At 38.5% G+C, this 21,479-nt stretch overlaps 1 protein-coding gene across 14 annotated transcripts in view; it reads left to right on the top strand.

Annotated features, from left to right (window-relative positions):
• The first annotated feature begins 9,115 nt into the window (after positions 1–9,115).
• Positions 9,116–21,479, top strand: part of mbnl2 (muscleblind-like splicing regulator 2) — a 46,282-nt gene continuing 33,918 nt past the window's right edge. For 5 of the 14 annotated variants that reach the window (XR_008908537.1, XM_056762732.1, XM_056762765.1 and 2 more), the window contains exon 1: positions 9,117–10,253. The gene's annotated coding sequence lies outside the window, so the exon portion shown is untranslated. Of the gene's footprint in view, positions 10,254–13,651; positions 13,816–14,367; positions 14,481–21,479 lie in introns of those variants that run through there. The other 9 variants (XM_056762798.1, XM_056762790.1, XM_056762782.1 and 6 more) reach the window with 6 other exon arrangements.

Genomic DNA, 21,479 nt, shown 5'->3' on the forward strand with positions numbered 1-21,479 from the left:
GTTAATGCATTGATTTTAAAATAAACAATATTTCTATGTAATGCACAATTAACTAATGAGTTGTTTTTTAAACCGCCAGATATGGAGAAACACAAACCAGAATTTTCTTTGTACAGTGTAGTTTTACAACTTCTGCTGGAATGATAACATCAGTCAATAAGTTAAATAGATTATGTTTAGGAAATCATTCTAAATATTATGACTAAATATTGTACTGTATCATAATATGTAAGTCTATACATATATGCAAAAACTGTAAAGTATTCTGGAGCGTGTTGTTGGCTAAAGTTCTCCTGTTTAACCACTAGAGGGAGTAATATTCAATAAAACAAACAGATACAGAGCACTGTACCTATCTACAGTATATACCTGTGTCACCCTAATTAAAGTAATACTTCACCCACAAATGTCGTCATCATCAAATCATTTACTCAACTTCCAGTTGATCCAAATCTGTTTAAATGTCTTTGTTCTGATGAGCACAGAGAAAGATATTTGGAAAAATATGTATAACCAGACAGATCTCGCCCCCAATTGACTCCCATAGTAGGAAAAATTACTTTAAAAATGTTTTGTTCTGTTGAACGCGAAAGAAGATATTTTGAAGAATGTAGGATAGCAAACAATTCTGGGGCACTTTTGACCACCATCATATTTTTTCCTACTATGGGAGTCAGTGGGGGGCAAGATCTGTTTTGTTATACGCATTCTTCCAAATATCTTTCTCTGTTTTCATCAGAATAAAGACATTTATACAGATTTTGAACAACTCAAAGGTGAGTTATTTTTGGGTGAATTATCCCTTTAACATAGCATACATAAAATATAGAATACAATTTAACACTATACAATGTCACACAACTCCTGCAGGTCTTAAATTGCATTCAAACTTTTATTTAAATCATTTGGAAAAATTCTGACAGAGTATTGAACTATTTAGAAAGCTCACTTTGACTGATGAATTCACGGCTGTCTAACACACAGACAACAGCATAAACTGTGTTCATCAGTGACACTATAAGAGAGAAATCCTCAGAGTCTGGTAGACTGAGCTTTGACTAAAATTGGATCCAATGGCCTCATTTAAAGGAGTGAAATGAGAGCAGATTGAAAAGCAGGTCAGACTGAAGGACAGTCGTCGCATCAGGCCAGATCAGTATGATCAGAATCTCTATTGTAACATCTGATGCTGGATCGGATTTTTAGATTTTGTTCACACGTGTACAGAAGGAGTGATGAAGCTGGCGGTAAACAGCTCTTCTGTTGCCACGGCATCATTTCATCATCTCGCTGTGCAGTTACGCCCACAAATAACGTGTGAATACCTGCTGTCCAAACGGCTTTTATGTGCCCTGAATCACGAGCAATGTTTTCTGGTAAATGCGGCCGTGATCTTGTTATATATTTTGGTTCTCAACATCATCTACAAAGTATCGTATTGAACCAGCAGTGGATCAGAGGACCAGCTCCTCCTATTTTTCAAAGATATTATTTATTAAAGAGTGTATTAAAGATGTTTTGTGCATGCAGTCGAGTTTGTCGTTCAAGTGAACAGCTGTCATGCAGAACTCAGTTAGTTTGTGGCCTTCACATGTTTACTGCTTGAATTGAGTTTAATTTGAGGCACACACACATTGTTTTATGGGGACATTCCATACACACAATGGTATTTATACTGTGCAAAATGTAAATCATATTCCCTAGCCATGAACCTAACAATCACACAAAACATTCTGCTCTTTTAGATTTTCAAAAAAGTTTATTCTGTATGATTTATAAGTTTGTTTCCTCATTGGGGACCAAAAAATGTCCCCAAAAGGACACGGATGTTTGATGTTGCCATCTTTGTGGGGACATTTGTCCCCATACTGTAGGGATTACCAGGTACCCAAACACCCCTCACACACACGGCTTGTCTTTAAATATTGCGGTTTATTCCACCACATGTTATGTTTGCATGCTTGCACATTTGCAATGATCTGACCAAGAATTCACTGCAGCGTCTGTGTTCTTATATCTGTACTCTTTAGTGTTTGGAGAATGTAAGTGCTCACTTATGTATGACTATCTCTCTCATTGTGTGTGTGTGTGCGCCTGGCGGGGGATGTAGGTGTTGCGTGGGTTGGCTTGCCATTGGCTTTTCTCCCCATCTTAGTAAGTCTCTCTCTCTCTTTATCATTCTAACGCCCTCGCTGTTGCCAACCACAGAAAAACCTTTTCTACTGTTAACCATCTCTGCTCTTATACCTTTAACTGTGTTTGAGTGTTTTGTCATTTTTAGTTTTTATGTTTGCGTGTCGGGTCAGATGTGTCGACATGTATGTGTAGGAGCCACGCGCTCACATCTGCACCTGAAGTGTGTAATGATGCTGCTGAATTCTTGAGGATAAAACATATTAACACGGAGAACTACACGGACTGTACATATACTTGGTGTGTGTGTGTGTTTAAAAGAAACAAACAGAAAATGAATAAACTTATCTTTAAAATATTAATCACTTGAAACAATTACCATAGCAACGGTATGGTTCATCCAATGAATGATGATAAAATCATTTTTAGATCGTGTTTGTGTTTTGTTTGTATGTGTAAATCTGTATGTCCTTCTGTGTTTAATGTCCAAGTCATTTATGTTCCCATAGTAACAGTCTAGTACATCAACTCAACATGAACTAAAGATAAAGTGATTCAATAACAGAACAGACATTCATCATCAACTGTATGAAGCCATTACATGGAATGATTTTTGTGTGTGTGTTACTGTGTGTGTGTGTTGTGATTTTCATTTCTGCGGATCTTCACAGATTTACTGGACACACGTCTGCAGGTCGTCTTCTCTCATTTCAGTGGATCTGCAGTAAAGCTGCATTAATATTTCACACAGATGGTGTGCTGTAAAACACTGAACTGAGGTCACACACTCACATTCTCAGATCTCGTGTGTGTGTGTGTCTGTGTGTGCAAATAAACACACAGCAAGATCAAGATGTCACAATCAGGGCACATAAACAGACTGAAATTATTTACCATCACGTTATGATTTTGCATTGTGTCCAATAGATAAAACGCACTTCTCGTGACACCAAAGACCCACTGCAATACCTTTAAACGCACACTTTTGTTTGTGGCGTTGACGTCATTTCCACTGAAACAGGAAGTTAAAGCAGGACATACTGAGTGACTCCTCCCTTTTTTTGAAATTCGATGAAGCTGAAGTGAAGAATGTTGTCTATGTGTTTTGGCTGAACTGAGAGACTGCAGATTTTGAACGTTTTTATCTGTGAATGTTGTCATTTATAGATATGTTTAAAGGGATAATTCACCCAAAAATGAAAATTCTGTCATCATTTAATTGCCTAGGAGTGGTTCCAAATCTGTATTCAATTCAATTTTATTTTTGTAGCATTTTTCACAATGTGGATGTTCCAAAGCATCTTTACAGGAGAAAAACACAGAAAATGTAAAACACAGCACTGTGCAAGGTGTTTAAAGAACAAGCAAGATCATTCTAGTAAATAATATCCAATAAATATTATAATATTGTATAAATGTTGTTGTTCTGATGATCACAGAGAAAGCTATTTGGAGGAATGCTTATAACCAGACAGATTTTGACTCCCATAGCAGGAAAAATACAATGAGTCAAAAGTGCCTCAGAACTGTTTGCTGTCCTACATTCTTCAAAATATCTTCTTTTGTATTCTACAGGACAAATAAATTATAAGGTAATATTTCCTACTATGGGAGTCAATGGGGGCAAAATTTGTCCGGTTATACGCATTCTTCCAAATATCTTTCTCTGTGTTCATCAGAACAAAGACATTTACATCCCTTTAATACAAACACATTCAAAAGACAAAAGCTGTGATTTTATAGGGACTTATTGAATTATATTCTGTATGAGTTTAACCAAGAACATAGAAATAGTGACATATATAATAGATGTGGTTGGAATTATTCACGAGAATATAAAATAGATAATAGGTATTCATTATATATTGCAGTACATCGCACATTTCATCAGCACTAAAGCATAAATATTCATTTTAGCATCGATATTATCCAACTGTCCAAGATCAGAACTGACCTGCAACCCATCAGACCTCCGGATGCTACAGTGAGTGTTTTGTGTGTTACTGCATGAAATAATCTGGCGTGTTTCTAATGATCTGCTCATCAATATTGCATTGCACTAATATTGCACTGTCTGTGAAGTGTTAATCCCCAGGTTCTGTGATGGGAAATCCCTCCATCCATCAGTAAATGAGGAGCGCTTTTTAAATATGCAGGTGGAGCATTTTCAATCAATCTAATCGACGGTTCTCTCAAAGCTTCATCTCTTCCTTTAATCCTCATTTATTCCTTCATGTCTTTAGTTTCTGTTGGGAGACGAACGTTCATCTTCAATCATCAATAGTCAACACGATGTCATCGTCATGTACAACATCAATATTTGATCATAGCCTTTATGGATGAGTAACAAATGTTTACAGACACTCTGAAGTTGACTGATTATTAATGGAATCAATTGATTTACCTGTATTTATAATAAATGATGTTAATATATTTAACAGCATCCCATACGATTCAAGTCACTTTTGTTTATATGCCACTTTATACAATACAGACATTTACAAATCTGCTTTTCAAATAATAATAATATAAAGTGAATTATTAAAAGTGCCATTTAAGGGAAGGGATTTAACACAGAAGTTCATATTCATATTACATAATTCTTTAAAATATGTATATTCACAGTATTATTCTAATAAAATATACTTGACATCAATTTTCTGTATGGTTTTCCCATTGAAGATCTAGAGGTGTAATGACACTCTATGTGAACATCAATACCGTCACATGATCTTGTCCTGTATTGTGTTTCATATAATAATATCACGTCCATATTCAGGTTGGACGGAAGCGGATCATTACTGTAAAAATCACTTTTATTGGTTTGTCAGAGGATAGTTAAATTAGAGTCAATGAAGAAGAGCACAAAGCGGTCAGTTTCACCTCTCCTCTGCAGGTTGTGCACGTTTGGAAATGATGCAACTCATTAAAACTGTCTTTTTCCAAAACACATGACCTGAAGGATGAATATTTACCGCGAGCATGCGTGGGTTAAGCCCCAGCTCTGCTTTTAGTGCTGTAGAAATGTTTCGTGTTTACAATGCCGTAAGCAAGATCTGAAAGTTCACGCAATTATTCCCAAAGCAGAATATTTCACATTTACACAATGCTTTACAAGACCCGCTGAGACAACAATCAACATCTCAGATTTTAACACTGACATTATCACACAGTTGAATTATCATTAACATGTCCATGTTTTCAAAAGCATATCCTGTACTGTGAATTATAGTAAACTCTTTAACATTTACTATTACAGTAAACTCTATAAGTATACTTTTAAGTTTACTATTATAGAAAACTCTATACTTTAACCTTCACTTTGATAAGGTATTTAGCAATAGCTGAATGTAAATACTAAAGTATAGTTTGGGCTAGAAGCAAGACAGCTACCTCTACTTCAATACAGCATCATTTTTGTCACACTGTCAACATTTAAAGGGATATTTCAAAAATTCTGTCATCATTTACTCACCTTCGAATTGTTCCAAATCTGAATAAATGTCTTTGTTCTGATAAAAACAGAGAAAGATATTTGGAAGAATGCTTATAACCAGACAGGTTTTGCCCCCCATTGACTCCCATAGTAGAAAAAAATACAATGATAGTCAAAAGTGCACCAGAACTGTTTCCTGTCCTTCATTCTTCAAAATATCTTCTTTTGTCTAAATTAACGTAAATTTTTGGAAACAATGGGAGTCAATGGGGGTCAAAATCTGTCTGGTTATAAGCATTTTTCCAAATATCTTCTGTGTTCATAAGAACAAAAACATTTATACAGATTTTGAACAACTCGAAGGTGAGTGAATGATGACAGAATTTTCCTTTCTGGGTGAAGTTTCCTTTTAATTACTTATTTTTTATTATTGCTTATGTGATTAATGTAGTATAACATAACTTCCGGCCGTAGCTGTATCCGTAGCAGTATGTTTCATCGGACATGCGGGTGCCTGACCCCCAGTTAACTTCCGCTTTGTGTTTGGCTATTGTCTAATAATAGAACTATATAAATTGTATTTAATTTATGTTAATATTACTTTAAATGGTTATTTTAAAGTATAATAATTGTAGTAAATAAACAATTTGTTGAATTTCTGTTATGTTGATTTTATTTAATAAACAATTTGTTGAATGGGTCCTGTAGTTCGGTGGCATTTAAACAAACCATATTGTACATTGACATTTAGTGGTTGAGTTTGGTATCGCAGTCTAAATTCAAAATATATTGGAGAGACAAGTTAAGCCAAGTAAAGGGCCATCTCGGTTTCTTTTGATTGTTGTCAGAAATAATCTATGGGCAATTTATTGTTTGTGAATGTGTACAGGAAGTTCAGTTAGGGGTCACAAACGTGACACAAACGTCACAAACATTTGTTTATGTTGTTAAGATGAAACTGTCTATACCAGAGTATTTCTTTTTTTCCAGGTTTTCACTTTAGGACGGACTTACTTTGATGTTTGACTGGAATGTTTCTCTATTGACTTCCTGTGCAGTGTCATCGATCCGCCGGTCTCATGAGAATCTCTCAGAGTCAGTCTGCACATGATGCTCATTAAACCTTTAGTGAGATGTGCATTTCAGTGTCTAACACGAAGAATAGAAACAGAGCCACTGAAGACCACTGACACGATGATGAAGTTATTATTTATATGAATATCAGTCTTTCAGAGTTTCCACATCTACTCCTCTGAGAGGTCCATGTCAACATTACCGTTTTATTAAGCAATCGTTTGCCAGTACAGATAACATAGAGTTTTCATTACAAAGTTTACTATTTAAACATTATCATTACTGTTTGGCACAGTAAATAAAACAACTTCTCTTACTCTAGAAGTCACGGTTAAAAGTTTTTTGTACATTTCCACCTGCTTCCAGACTGTTGTTGAATTGTCATGAATCATGTGACTGTGTGTGTGTGTGTGTGTGGTGTGTGGGTTCATGAAGGCTGACCTTTCCACAGTTGAGCTCAACCGGTGGGCCCTTTTCATATCTCACCTTTAACTCACATCAAAACAATCCTTTATAGGAGTGTTTGAGTTTGGTCTCTAGTGGATATTTATTCTGAGATGTTTTTGTTATTGTGTGTGCTGTAATAAAATGACTGGTGTTTAAATTTAGAGTTAGAATGTTTTTGAAGGTGGAGCGCCTGATGTTGAAGTCTGGATTTAGCGCTCATCTCCAGTGGTTACTCAACACATTAGACCTGAAACAACACTATTTCACATGAGTATGAGAGAGAACTCACTTATGTCATTACAGCCACATTCAACACCATCAGCATCGTCTTCACCGCCGGGGTAAACGACAGGAATGTTTCACACAGAAATCTCTCTCTTCATCTCAGAGACACAGCTGTGTAACCTGCGTTGTTTATGTGTAGTGTTTTCTATCCCAGAGGAGCGGTGATGTTTGTGTTTGTGGTGGACTGGTGAATTCTGGGAAGGGTTTGGGAGGAATTCTCACTCAGCAGTTAGGGCTTTGAGGAATGCTGATTGAAATCTTTTCCAGCGTTGTGGCGCTGTTGTTGTTTACATTTAAAAAAAGTAATGACATATTTAAAGCAACATTTTAGAGTAATCTGCTAATTCATGTTATGAACTACTGGAGGTATGAATAAACATAGATCCTCCCCTGGCAAGAGCATCATTCTTTCTCTTTTCCATCCAACAAATTTGGATATAACATTATGAATTTCAGTGATCCAAATCACTGGGAAAGAAATCTGTGAACTGGAAAACAGAAATATACCATAGATTATAGGATATAAGTAGATAAATTAAATATATTTCCCCATTTTTCTTATACATTTGTTTTATTTTTATGTAGTTTTAGACTGTATTTCAAAAATAAACTGTAAAAAAACTGAAATTTCTATGTAATAAGATATAAATCAAAACGCTTTTTTCACCGTGTAATTACTGTTTTACAACGTATTTAAAGAATAAACTGTAAAAAAAATTTTTTTTGTATATAATAAGATGTAAAACAACGTTTTTTTCACTGCAAAATGACTGTTTTAGACCATGTTTTTTATTTATGTGGAAAATCTGTAAAAAAAAGCTTAAAGAAACTTCGTTTAAATTACAGTATTTTTTACAGTGTAACAAATTATTAAAGAAATGATTAACTAAACCCTAAAATAATCTTATTTTGTACAAGTTTGCTGTGGAATGCATCTAGTGTAACTTTTAATGTAGAAAGAATAAAATACTTATTTTAAATTCAAAGCTACAATCTGTACCTTAATATCTCTATCACCATCTCTGTTTGAAATATAAATTACAGGTTACTTTATAATTGTATGCACTTTATGTATCTTTACGTGTGCCAAAGAAATATCTGACCTGACTACTCAAATCATGAACAATCTCTTTGAATCAGAGCAAGAGAAAAATATACTTTTACACTGATTTTTGCCAAATAACTAATATTTCTTTATTTTTCCCCGTAAAAACTAGAAGACTACAGCTTTGAACAGTGTGTGTGATCACAGATTTGTGATTTTTAATAATTGAAGAGGCCACTGAGGGCACTCCGCACAGCCTCTGCAAATAACAATAACACCAGTGAGCTCTGAATCATTTTAGGAATGTTTTGACACACACCCCATCCCTGTGAAACATCTTCATACCAACTATCTTCAGAGAAGAGACATTTACAATGTATACAGTCATTGAGCGATCATTAAAGGACATTCATCACTTTCCTTCAAGGTTATTTAATGTGTTTTCACATTCGAAAATTGATATAATCTTCAATATAACGAACAACCTTCCTTAAAATCCCTATCAGTACATATTTCCAATCATTTATTTCTTCAGAATTGTCATTTAATCACATTGAAGTCGATGTTAATTGATGTCCTGCCAAACTAATGAGTTCCCTCAGGAGCAGGAACACCAGCACGTCGATTATTTTTCTGCAGAAAATCTCGATTAAGTGTTCGTCCGTGGACTAATAGATCACAGTTCTTAATTCAAATGTCTTAGTTCGTGACATATTGTTCATTACAGTCGTCTGGGAATGAAGACGATTCTCCGTCATCTAAACCTGGATAGGGATACAATTCTTGCTCTTCTATGCATTGAGTCATTACTTCTTCAAATCATGACGACGTGTTTTAAAAAAGATGACGCAATGGAAAATGTTTTCAAATGATTTTATCTTAAAGTGTAACAAGAACGTATTGTGAAACAAATAAAGAGAGAAACTTTGTTTCGCACAGAGCCATTGCGAGAGAGCTGGGTCAACTCCGTTGGCACCATTTTTTCAAAGCCAAACACAAACCGGAAGTTAGCTTGGGGTCAGGGGCGCGCGCGTCCGATGAAAAGGTCTATGTGAAGTAAATATGAAATAATAAAGTTGAGCATTTACTATAGTTCACTATTGAATGATTATGTTATCATAGGCCTTGTCATATTAAACCTGCATTTAGTCAACTATTTTATAATCGACTATTCTTGCGGTTGGTAATAGTTCTCTGTCTCTACATGTAACGTGTTGCTGATCGAGGCACGAGTAACTCCGATAAGCAGCAGGCCTTTAGCATGTTGATTTAACAGAACTGTAGCCCACATCCATTTTACCCTCAGGAGATTCACTGTTGTTTCCACGGCAACTAGCAGACCCTTGCCCTTCCCAGGGCTCCTGACATTCATTCGGACCGTACCACCTCACACTGTAAATAGGAGGGCGAAGAAACACCGTCTCGGCGACACACTCGACTAGATCACAAGCTACATGTACTAACGACAGCGTTTTAAAGTGCCAAACACACAAACGTGTTTTAAAAGACACGAAGAATGAATTAAACGTTTATTCCAGTAAAAAAACAAGCTCCCCCCCGGCCCTGTCACATGACTTGGTCCCTCCTCCCACGAGCTGTCAGAGAGCAGCTTGTTGCACGAGCAGCTTCTTGGTAAACTAAACTTGAGTTGGGTGTAAAATCTAAACCAGTCACCCGACGAAACGCGTTTCGCGTGGACCGACGAGAATGTGCACTTCGGTGGAGACACGAGCCTGAACTCCAATGACCTAACGAGTCGGCTTTTCGTCGAGAATTCGCGCTGGCTGCGTGATTTGTGGGGAAGAAACGGCAGCGGCGGCTCACGGAAACCAGGTAAGCGGCAGGTATACCAGCGATTAAACCTCGTTAACTAGAAAACTCGCGTTATCGGACAGAGCGTTGCGTCGACGCGAGCTTTAAATGCCTGTGTCATTGCACGCAGAGAGCGCGTTATCTATGGCTCCGTCGCCCAGTGATGCCGACACGGCTGTAGTAAACCATCGAGAAAGGCACGAGCGCGAGAAGTCCAGGTGCAGGTCTGCGCGCGATGTCAGCGAGCCAGACAGACGCATAAATCACCGTCAGCGTGAAATATGACGCTGCATTCGTTTAAATAGCTAAAATAGGCTTGTTTGTAAGGTTTAAGTCGATACCGTTTCGCGCGTCATGGCTTCGTGAGGAGAATTTAACTGAATTTATTGCGTCAGTAAACAAATCACGCGTCGATCCCCGCGTGCTTCGGTCTCGACGATTTCCTCTCGGATAACGACTTCAGCAAGTTTACGTCGTCACGTAATGTATTCAAATTAAGCAAACCGACGAGTAAGAGTCTTTTTTTAGCAAGCTCGCGCCTCAGCCTCTAAATGCTTAAGTTAATAGTGACGTCCTTTTCCGCGCGTCGTCGCTATTTGAAGAGAATTTAACGGAATAAATCACGTCAGTTTATGAGTGAAGTAATGACGTATTCATGTCTGTAAAGTCGTGTGTTGAGGTGGCGTCCAAATTGAAATACGTGAGAGGGAACTTTTATTATCAACTGTAACGCGACAGATATCGAGGTAGTTTTGTTTTTAAAAAGCGCCTTTACCTCGCGTCACCACGAGGGGTGTTTTAAGGCATAAATCACGCCAGTTCATGCGTCGCCGAGTAAACGGATGTCTTCTTAATACGGATACATGTGCATTCAAGTCGGTGCCGCTGGATTCCCGTCCGGTCACGAAACCCAAATCCCGCGCCACACCCTGTGCTCGCGCTGAGCGCGTGAGAGCAATAACAAGGCACTGTTGTCATCACATAACGCGAGCAGCACAGGACGCCATACAGCTGAAACGCTTCCATATACCCGCGTGTTGGGTCTCTATGTGAGACGGGATGTGACCCGTATCAAAAGTGTCTTGTTGTGACGGCACATTGATGGGGATAATCGTGTATGTAGGCCTACATATACCCCAGTATACCCAAAACATACTACTGCACAGACATAATACATTCACACGTAGCATATCTGCCCAATAATATGCAGTCATGTTTCACGTTTCTTTTGAGCTGTTTGGCTTGTGGTGTCTGAGTCAGATATAGGATGAGCTACCCCAGAAACTGCTGAGATATAAGATGGAAAAGGATATATGCTAAGATGCTTTTCTAAATCCCAGTAAGCATAATGCAGGTATGACCTGAATAGGAATCTTAATTCTATCATCTCGTTTTTATTTGCAGGTCTTGCAACTTCATCTTGTGATTTAAGTGTCAGTCAGAATGTCTGATGAGGGACGTTGTGCAGTTGTCATTTCCATTTGTTTACATTCATTTGCTTGGCAGACACTTGAATCCGTTTTATCCAGAAGTGAAACACTGTAATACTGGTGTTGATTGTAAATATTACAAATAATAGTTTGACTACAGATGCACACGGATGTCTTCATTAATTGAGTTACTTTTTGACAAAGCAGTTTTCAGGCTGAATTGCATCATCTCGATAGATCCGCATGCTGCTAAGAATCGATATTGGTTCGAAACCGGAAACCCGTTGGTTTGCATTTCTTTACAACGAGAACAAATGACACATTTGATAAAGTAATAATCATTAACCAGTGATCCACAAGAGCTTACGATCGATATTTGTAGCAAAAACCTGCATTAGAATTGACGTCTCATCTGTAAATGACTAGATGTCATGTTCTCCACGCAGTTGGCCGGTTGTTTTATATCAGAAATGATGTCATAGGTGAAACGATTAACCAGTGACCGTAAGTGATGCCAAACCTTAATCTGTTAACGGTTTTCATAGCGAAAGCATTTACAACAAATGCACGTTTTGATTCTTGACACACACAATCTCAGTAAGTGTTTCATAAGGTGTATAATTTGCATGAATTCGTTACGATTGGAAATTTTGGTACATTCTGTTTCAACTCGACTCCATTTATATGATCCACTTTGTGCAAATGTATTCATAAAATAGGTACAAATTCCTGTGAGACATGCGTCAACTGCACTTGGAGTAACGCTTAATGTGTTTTTTAATTACGCTAGCATGCAAAGCGTTGGGTGACGTGTATGTGGGTTAAATCAGACGTTTCCCCAAGGGAGTGAAAGTGTTGAGATTAATCAGAAAGAGTTGACAGTCTGGTTATCGGGGTTAGTCTGCAGCCGCATTAGCGAGTGCGCGTCTCGCTCCATTGATGTCTAAGCCCTGCGTTGTTTTAACGTGTTGGCTTTTGTAGAAAGCACTCGGACTGTCACATAATTGCAGTGTGGCTGCAGGAACGAGAGCCCCTAAAAGCTGGAGGCTACAGCTGTTCTATTGATTTGGATAGAAGCGGCTCTGACTCATCACTTCTGCCCCGCTGCATCATCCCTCATGTGACGCCCAGAGACTTCCTGTCACGAAGATAGGGGAGGAGACGTGTCCTCATCGCCCTGCGGTAACCATGCTCATTGTCATAGCGATGGGTTGCCATGGGATGCAGAGACCTTGGAGGGAGGCAGGGATGCTGTGGTTTGATTTAGACGTGCGTGAGAATTCAGAATGCAATGTGATTAATATACAAACACTGCAAATTTATTGTAATTTAAATGCTATTATAATGTGATATTTCTAGAGTAGTTGTTTACAGAGTTATTCGTTTAATATGATAATTTAGTGTCAACAATAAAAAACAGCAAGAAACTGTATTTCATCTGGAGTTGTTTTTTAAATCGATTAGTCAGATGTCAGTGCTTCACTAATCTGCCATAATGTAATATCTATATCTTCAATATATGGTTATTATATATGTTCATAAATTCTATACATCAATAATGATAATGTATTAATTATGAAGATCAGCTTATATTAGTGTATGGCGTAATTAATTCAGTATATTACGTTTTTTTATCGAATGACAGTCCTAATAAATCATTTTCAGTGGCTGGTTTTGCATCGATTAATCTCAAATGCTGTGTATGCTTTCTCAGATTCTCTGTTGCTATGGTGTAAAATCGGGGAAATACCTTTTTAAGACGAGCATTTGTGAGCGTGAGGAGGCTGTCGTCTGAAGCTCTGAGGTCAGCCTGTCAGTTCAGGAAGCTCGGCCAACAACAGAGCCTCAGAGAGGGAATGCGGAACGCTATTGGCTAGAGGACGGATGGGCGGCCCATAGCCGGAGGCAGTCTGGCAGGAAGGGGCTGGTTACGGGATGGAGGGGGGAGTGGGAATGGCTGGAAATGTTTCAGTCGGATAGTTCGGCAGCGAGACGTGCTGGTGCTTTCCCGTCTCGACATGGGCCTTCAGCTCACGAGCGCACGCGGGGAATGACAGATTCACCAGGAGAGACTGAAACCGTCCTCACGCCCGCTACTGCCACGATTAACTTGAGAAGAGATTGAAACGTGAAGGAGGCTGCGTTATTTGAAGGTGGGAGGAGCGGAGAGGCTCTCTTTAATTTTTGTTTAACTGTCGGTTTTGCTGCAATATGCTGCATGCATGCAGGGGTGTGTGTGGGGGGGTCTGAGAGGAAGTTGTCAGTAAGTTGTCTTATTCCTGTCTTTGTCCCATGTGCATTCTGTATCACATGCCTTTCCAGTTTCTTCTTTTCCAAGTTTGTTAATGTAGTTTGTATTATAACGATGCTTTCCATCTTGTCGGTCGGCCACAAACCAAACAGAGTTTTTTCGCAGCATTTTTTGTGAGATAAAGTTTTGTTTTCTTTGGCAGACGTTTCTCATCGCTGTTGAAGTTTTTGTGTGCTGTGAATAGAAATGGTCCAGTCTTGGCAAGAGGATTTTATTTCAACGTAACGAAGTGCGATAGCTGTCCTATACATGTTTGTTGAGGTCTTAGACACGTGCAGTGCAGATTTCAGAGTTCAGGAGCTGTGCCGTGGCAGGAAAAGGCAGCGTTTGTGTGGAACAGTTGGCAAATGTGTTAAGAGGAAGAAGGTGTTTTTTTTAGAGGCTGACTGACTCTGCCCTTCCCGTTAGAAAAAAAGCTATGAAAACAGCCACTGACTCTATATTTGCCATGAGAGGAGCAGCAGCCTTCTAAATCGATCAGAAACACGTCGAGACAAACGTGGAAAGGTAATTAGCCTTCACCTTTTAACGCTTAACAGCTGCCAGACGTTTTTCAAGAACAAATTACCCTTTATTATCAGACCAGTTTAGAGAGGCCGGCATATTGCGCACTTGAAAAGAGAAACGTGACTTTGTGCCAACATTTTTCTAACGTGCTGTCAAACACTTCTGTTATGTCAAATGAATGTTTTCCGTAGGCCGAGAGAATTTCTAAACATTAGATCTGCATTATAGCCTTTCGGGGTGGTTTCCTTGACAGGAATTAGACTAGTCCTAGACTAAAATAAATGTAACTAAAAACTATTTGCACTGACATATCGTAAAATTCATCCGTGCCTTTGCGCTGTTTTAAAGTAATGTTTTTTTGTAAGGCATGTTTGTTTAAAAAAATAGTCTATTTAAATTTAGGCATAGTCCTGGTTTAAACTAATCCCTGTCCGGGAAACCGCCACTTTTATATATTTAAAACTAAATTAGGGTATCGTCACATGTGAGCGCTTCTTGAGTGAAACCTGTATCAGTCGTGAAAAAGCTTCTACAAAAACAGCACATACTGTATGTCTTTGTGTCTCTAAGTAGATCAGATCAGTGCCTAAATGATGCTGTTAATGAAATTCTACATCAGTTTCACACAGCCTGAGGATATGAGCGCAGTACCAGCCCGGCACGCCTGTCGTCCACCGGGCTATAAATAAACCAGAGACGATGATCTGCGCGATAAAAGCGGCTTCGGTGTTATGAAGATAATAACTTAGGTCACTGAGATTCAGTTTTAAGACTATTATCGCATGACACACTTCTGCTGACCACGTCAAATAAAGTCTGCTGAGTGCCGCATGTGCTGCTATAGCATCAGATTTGTCTTCTTCTTCATATACTCTATATGACATTGATCTTGAGTTAGTTTTGGTATCTAACAGTAATATAAGCTATGTTTGATGCATTGCCTTTGATTGAAAGAATTAATCTTTGAGAAAGAGGGCAGGATTGTCGTTTTGACTTTAATTCTGTAATTGTTGTGGACATGTTGAGGATGCATTTCATTTTTTTAGGCATTTAGTGAAGTGTGAAGACAGTGAGGTTTGCATACAGTAAATAATGAATTGTGTACACTTGTGTGAAACAACTTTAATGTGTACTTTAAATCCTTAAGCACCGACAGCTGTCTGCTTACTGATGTTTCCTGTCAATTTCCTGATGATTTCTTCTTGTCAAATGCAAAATGAAGCCGCCAGTTCAAAAAAGAAAGCAATAATTTTCATTTAAACAGCTCTCGACCTCAAAAGCAAATTATAAAATGGTTAGTTCCAGTCCTTGATTCTGATTTGTCGACAGCTGTGCTTTATTCGCAATGTACGTGACCACTTCTCCTAACCATTCTATATGTTTCCAAAGTCAGCTCATGGAAGTCGTGTCACGCGGCGGCCATGTTTGCCACGCCTCTGGTCAGTTATTTACATCATAGCAAGTCAACAGTCCGATCTCCTTTAATGGTGGAAGGCAGCCATAACCCAACTTGATGGCAAGAATCACAATTAAATAGCATTTTCCAAATCAATGATTCTACTTTGGTTCTCTAAAAGAGTAAATTGAGCTAAAAATCCTGTTTTTTCGAAGTCAGCGCCCCGCCCCTGAGAATCAATTGACGATTGGATCTTTAATCTTTTTACTGTAAAGCGGGACATTCTTCGCTAGGACGGCCATATCGATCGTTGCATTCCTCTCCATTCATTGTAATGACTGTGGCGCATCTTATGTTCTCTTTGGTATTACCACATTCTCACTCCAGACTCGATCCGCGCCCCTCTGTGTCACTTTTTAACACGCAGGCTACCACTTCGGAGTCATTTTTCAACGTGAAATTGTATATAATTTGCAATGATAAGGGTTTGATTTAAGTATAACGGACAGGATAATTGCGTTTACATGAGTTACGTCAGCTTCGATACCATTGTCTCTCCCATGTCTCGTCATCGATCGCGTCATTTCATTGGCTTTGAACGTGAAACGGTATTGGCTCCCATGTTCGACTGCATCTAGCTAATGTTCCGGAGTATTTTTTGAATGAACTGTGTGCATTCACAGACAATCTTATCTTCATATAAAGTTATCTTATGGCTTCGTTGTAAAAAGGTCTGCGAACGAGTTGTTTGTAATACTTTTTCACTGCTTTTGGTCAGTTTGTGCAATAAATTCCTGTTGACTGTACTTTAATTTGCGTGTTGTGTTTTGCAGAAGTGGTAAGGTTTAGCGTGGTGTTAGGGGCTTGCAGTTTTAATGAAGGGCTCGATGATCTGCTCAAGAGGATCTAACTCATTCAATCTGTACATGGATCAGTCCTTCTGCACTCTTTGTATTAGCAGCTAAGCTACTTTACAGCACCCAGTGCTTTTTCTTCAATTCAACATTTAACGCTTATTTGTCTATTTAACAGCATATTCCTGAGGGAAACAAAACGTTGAAAGGGTGTGATTTTAACCACTGGGAATTTGTTGTCCTATAAAAAATGCCTGGAAGCACTATTCATTGTGAGAGAGGCGGAGCTCATAGACACCGCTAATCTCAGCAGGTCATAACAAGGATAACACAGACACCTTACTACCTGAACACCATCTGTCTGCCTCATACCTGCATCATTACAACTGTCTGTCAAAACTCTATAATCACTCACTGCTACATACATTTAGGCATGACCTGAAGTCTAGAATTTCAACACCGTTCAAAGGTGCCAATCACAAACTCAAACACATTTCCGCCTCTAAATTAAGTGAAGATCCACATTTTTTATTTCATTACTGTTTTTGCAAGTATGTTAAAAATAAGTATTTCTTTAAAACGATTCGCCTTGATAAGCTAATAATTATAATTTATATGTTGAGCTGTTGGATACGATTATGTGGTAAATGTCAGTTTGACATCACAAGAGTACGCAAAGGAACTTACAATTGTACGTTCAGAACAGAGAGACAACATTTACGAATTTCAGTTTTTGGTGTTGTTAAATACTAAAAAGAGTCTTGTGACAGCTATGAAATAAAACACAAGTTGAAGGGGAGATAATGATCATGTCATCTTGTAGGGCTGAACGATTTGGCCTAAAATCAAATTCTAGATTAATTAATCATTTTCTATCGATTATGATTATTAAAAGATGATTCATTTTTGTTTATTTATTTGTTTTCCTTTGTTTTTTACTGTAGTTCACTGACGTAGTTTGTACTGTAAATATATATATTTTAAACATTTCTTATCTCATATCATTTTCAAATAATCAAGGGAAATACAGACTATTTATGATTATATATTGAACATTTCTAACAACACACATCATTATGTTATTTTTTGGAAACATTGCCTTTGCTGCAGCTGAAGACAGAAGAACAAATGCAACACAATCAGCAAATCATCTGTCTGCACATGCAGTGAGAAATCGGGTGTACTTTAGGACCCTGGAGACACGTGCTGCAGAAATAAGAGCTGGCGATTGAAATAAACAGATGGAGTTGAACTAGAGTTTTTATAGATGAACGGGTCTGTCTAAAGAAATATGAAGTAAAAGTGTTTCAGTATATCTATATTTCCCCCAATATGCACATTTTTCGACTTAAAGACCTTTGATCACTAGACGGGAGCAAAACTTGACGAAGAATATTTCACCACTCTACCTGTCAGCCATGCATATTGCATAAATATAGAATATTTGATTTAAATCTGAATTTGATCATTCTTCAGACATATCTTTCATGTTTGTCTGATATGTATTTGCAGTGTTTTTGAACAGTTTCGTGTCTCGTTTCAGAAATATGGGAATGGAGACAGAGACGGCTGATAATGCGGCCTATTCATTTCATTCATTTTACAAAATCACAACGTTTTGTTGTTATTGTGAGTGTACCCACGTAAAAGTAGAACACTTACAGTTTCAAATACTGTCTTACATGTGTGTACGCCCCAAAATAATGCAGTATTTTAAGTCTCTTGCTCTGATAAGGAAAAAGTGAGGTAGCAGCACCCATCGACATGAATGTTAAAGGGAAAGTAATCGAAATAATAACGTGAAAATTCTGTCGATTAGATGTCCTGAATGTCAGTTTCAGTTACTTTTCGATTAATCCCCGAGCCCTGATGTCATGTTTTTCTTCTGCGTTGAACTGAGTTAACCCGTCAGCTGACATGAATACATTTGCATTCATTTGCCTTGAACTAATACAGCAGCTCCAACCAATAAAACACAGTTTGGTTTTCATGATTCGTTCATTTTTTTATGAATACCGTTCGCACAGACTTCTGTTCACATGGTTTCAGTTGAACAAAGAGCTGATAGAAAGCGGCCTGTTAAACTCAAGACTTTGGTGTTCTATTATGTCAGTTTACAAGCTTTAAAGCACTTCTGTTTGACGGATTGTCTTACTGAAGGATCCTTTAACTGTCATTCACCACATAAATGAGACCATCGTCTTTCTGACTTCTAAAAATACAAGAGGATTAATTGCATGAGGTCACGTCTGACATGATTTCTATCCCATTTTTTTATGGGTGACTCTCCGGGGGACAGCTATGAAATTAAATCTTTCCGTAGAGACTCGGTGAGCGACGAGTACGGCAGGCCGTTTAATTTTATAATAGTGAAACTATAATAGACCAGCGGGCACATGTGACAGACGAGGGGTGATTGAAAACACTGGGCTTTTTCCTTTTAAAGTGTTGCTGCTCGCTTTCAGTCGGAGCGCGAGTGAAACCACTCTCTCCTTTAAAGTTCTGACCAAGTGAAAGCTTTACGAATGTGTTCTTCTAGAGCTGAAATAATGATTCTCACATTAAATTCACACAGTAAAGAAGAAACTGCTATGTGACAGTTTAGACCTCCATCAATTGACAATGATTGTGGTTATCTTGGCTTATCTGTTGGTGTAATTCACTTAAAAAATTAAATTATTTCATGTCATGACAAACCTTTACACGAGTTTCTTCTTTAAAAGAACACTGAACCCCATTAACTTTCATTGTATGGACACAAAACCACTGAGACATTTCTCAAAATATCATTTTTTTTGTTCCACTGAAGGAAGACTCCCAAACACAGATTAACATGTACAATCATTCTTCCTGTGTTATATACATACGCCTGTGTGTCTGTTGAGCTACACCTGTGGCTTTCTTCTTAAAGGGTCGATTTCTCTCATTTCTCACGACTCAATTAGATCTTTTTGTGTCTGCACTCTTGTGGTTGCTAGGCATTATGGGAAATAGATGGAGGAAAAAGATCCTCAGCAACAGGAGTGGAAAATGAAAGACACACTCAAGTTCATTAGATTTCTCTTATGCTCGCGTTGTTTTATTGGTGAAAGACAAAAGATGGATGCGGATGACCACTCGTCTCATAATGAAGTGAATCAATCATAGTGCCTGTGTCCAGATGACATGAGACGAGTCTGTCATTACACAGCCATGAGAATCTGGAGGGGCCAGCTGCAGGTTTCACAGCCCCGTTTCATCTTACTGCACCACCCCCACCTGTCCACCCGTCCGTCCGCTTACTCTTCCCTCCTTTAGTTTGCACAAGAAAATATTTCCAGATGTTGAGAGAAAAGAGCTTTATTCAGCAGCAGGGTTCATAAGTCATAACATGTGACTTGTGCCGTTTCACTGTTGAGTCTAGAAGTACTGCACATCATCTTCATCATTTCAGCCGTCTGTCTGCCTGTGTGGTTTTGTCTGTCTGTCTGTCTGTCTGTCTGTATGGTTTTGTCTTTCTGACTGTGTGTCTTTGTGTCTGTGTCTGTCAATCTGTGTGTTTCTGTCTGTCTGTCTGTCTGTCTGTCTGTCTGCATGGTTTTGTCTGTCAGTCTGTGTGGTTCTGTCTGTCTGTCTGACTGTCTGTGTGTGTGTGTGTGTGTGTGTGTCTGTCGGTCGATGTGGATCTCTCTGTCTGTATCTGTCAGTCTGTGTGTTTCTGTCTGTCTGCCTGTATGGTTTTGTCTGTCTGACTGTGTGTCTTTGTGTCTGTCAGTCTGTGTGGTTCTGTCTGTCTGACTGTCTGTGTGTGTGTGTGTGTGTGTCTGTCGGTCGATGTGGATCTCTCTGTCTGTGTCTGTCAGTCTGTGTGTTTCTTTCTGTCTGTCTGTCCGTCTGTATGGTTTTGTCTGTCTGACTGTGTGTCTTTGTGTCTGTCAGTCTGTGTGGTTCTGTCTGTCTGACTGTCTGTGTGTGTGTGTGTGTGTATGTCGGTCGATGTGGATCTCTCTGTCTGTGTCTGTCCGTGTCAGTCGGTCGTTGTGGTTCTGTCCGTGTGTGTGTGTGTGTGTGAGTGTGTGTGTGTGTGTGTGTGTGTGTCTGTGAGGTTCTGTATCTGTGTGTCTGTGTTTCTCACTGTCTGTGTTTCTTTCTTTGTCTGTGTGTGTGTGTTTGTTTGTATGCCTCTCTGTGTATCTGTGGTTTCAGTTGAAGAGTGATGTTGGGTGGAGGTCTTGCGGCACACGTTGACTGAGGTCATCACGTCTGGAAAACGCATCTGTTTCAGTCTGTTACTGGGTGTTTGGTGGCAGGAAGGAATATTGCCACACTGCTGGTTTTTTGTTGGTTAATGGATGGCATTACTCAACAGGTCTTTAAATTAATGTGTGGGGTGTGTACTCCATCTGTGCCACTGTGTGTCTGCTTTTCTCCCTCATGTTCTGTTCTTCTTTGTGTGATCTGACAGATCATGTGGAGAAAGAATGCTTTCTGGTTAAATAATAGAAATGCTTTAGTAAATAAAATGTTTTTTATGGGAGACTGGTAGGTGACTTCAGGAACTTCAAATGAACATGATGTGATGAATAAAATATATTCTGATATTACACTGAAAACTGATGTGAACACATATCCAATAACAATGAAAGATACTAAAACTAATCACATCTGACATCCGGAAATCTGCAATAAAATAAACAAATAAAAAATAATGTTCACGGCATATATATTCTCCATCATGAATTTTTAAATCGAGGATTTCAGTTTGGGTTT

This window comes from Triplophysa dalaica, chromosome 2, assembly GCF_015846415.1.
Source record: "Triplophysa dalaica isolate WHDGS20190420 chromosome 2, ASM1584641v1, whole genome shotgun sequence".
NCBI classification, from domain to species: domain Eukaryota; kingdom Metazoa; phylum Chordata; class Actinopteri; order Cypriniformes; family Nemacheilidae; genus Triplophysa; species Triplophysa dalaica.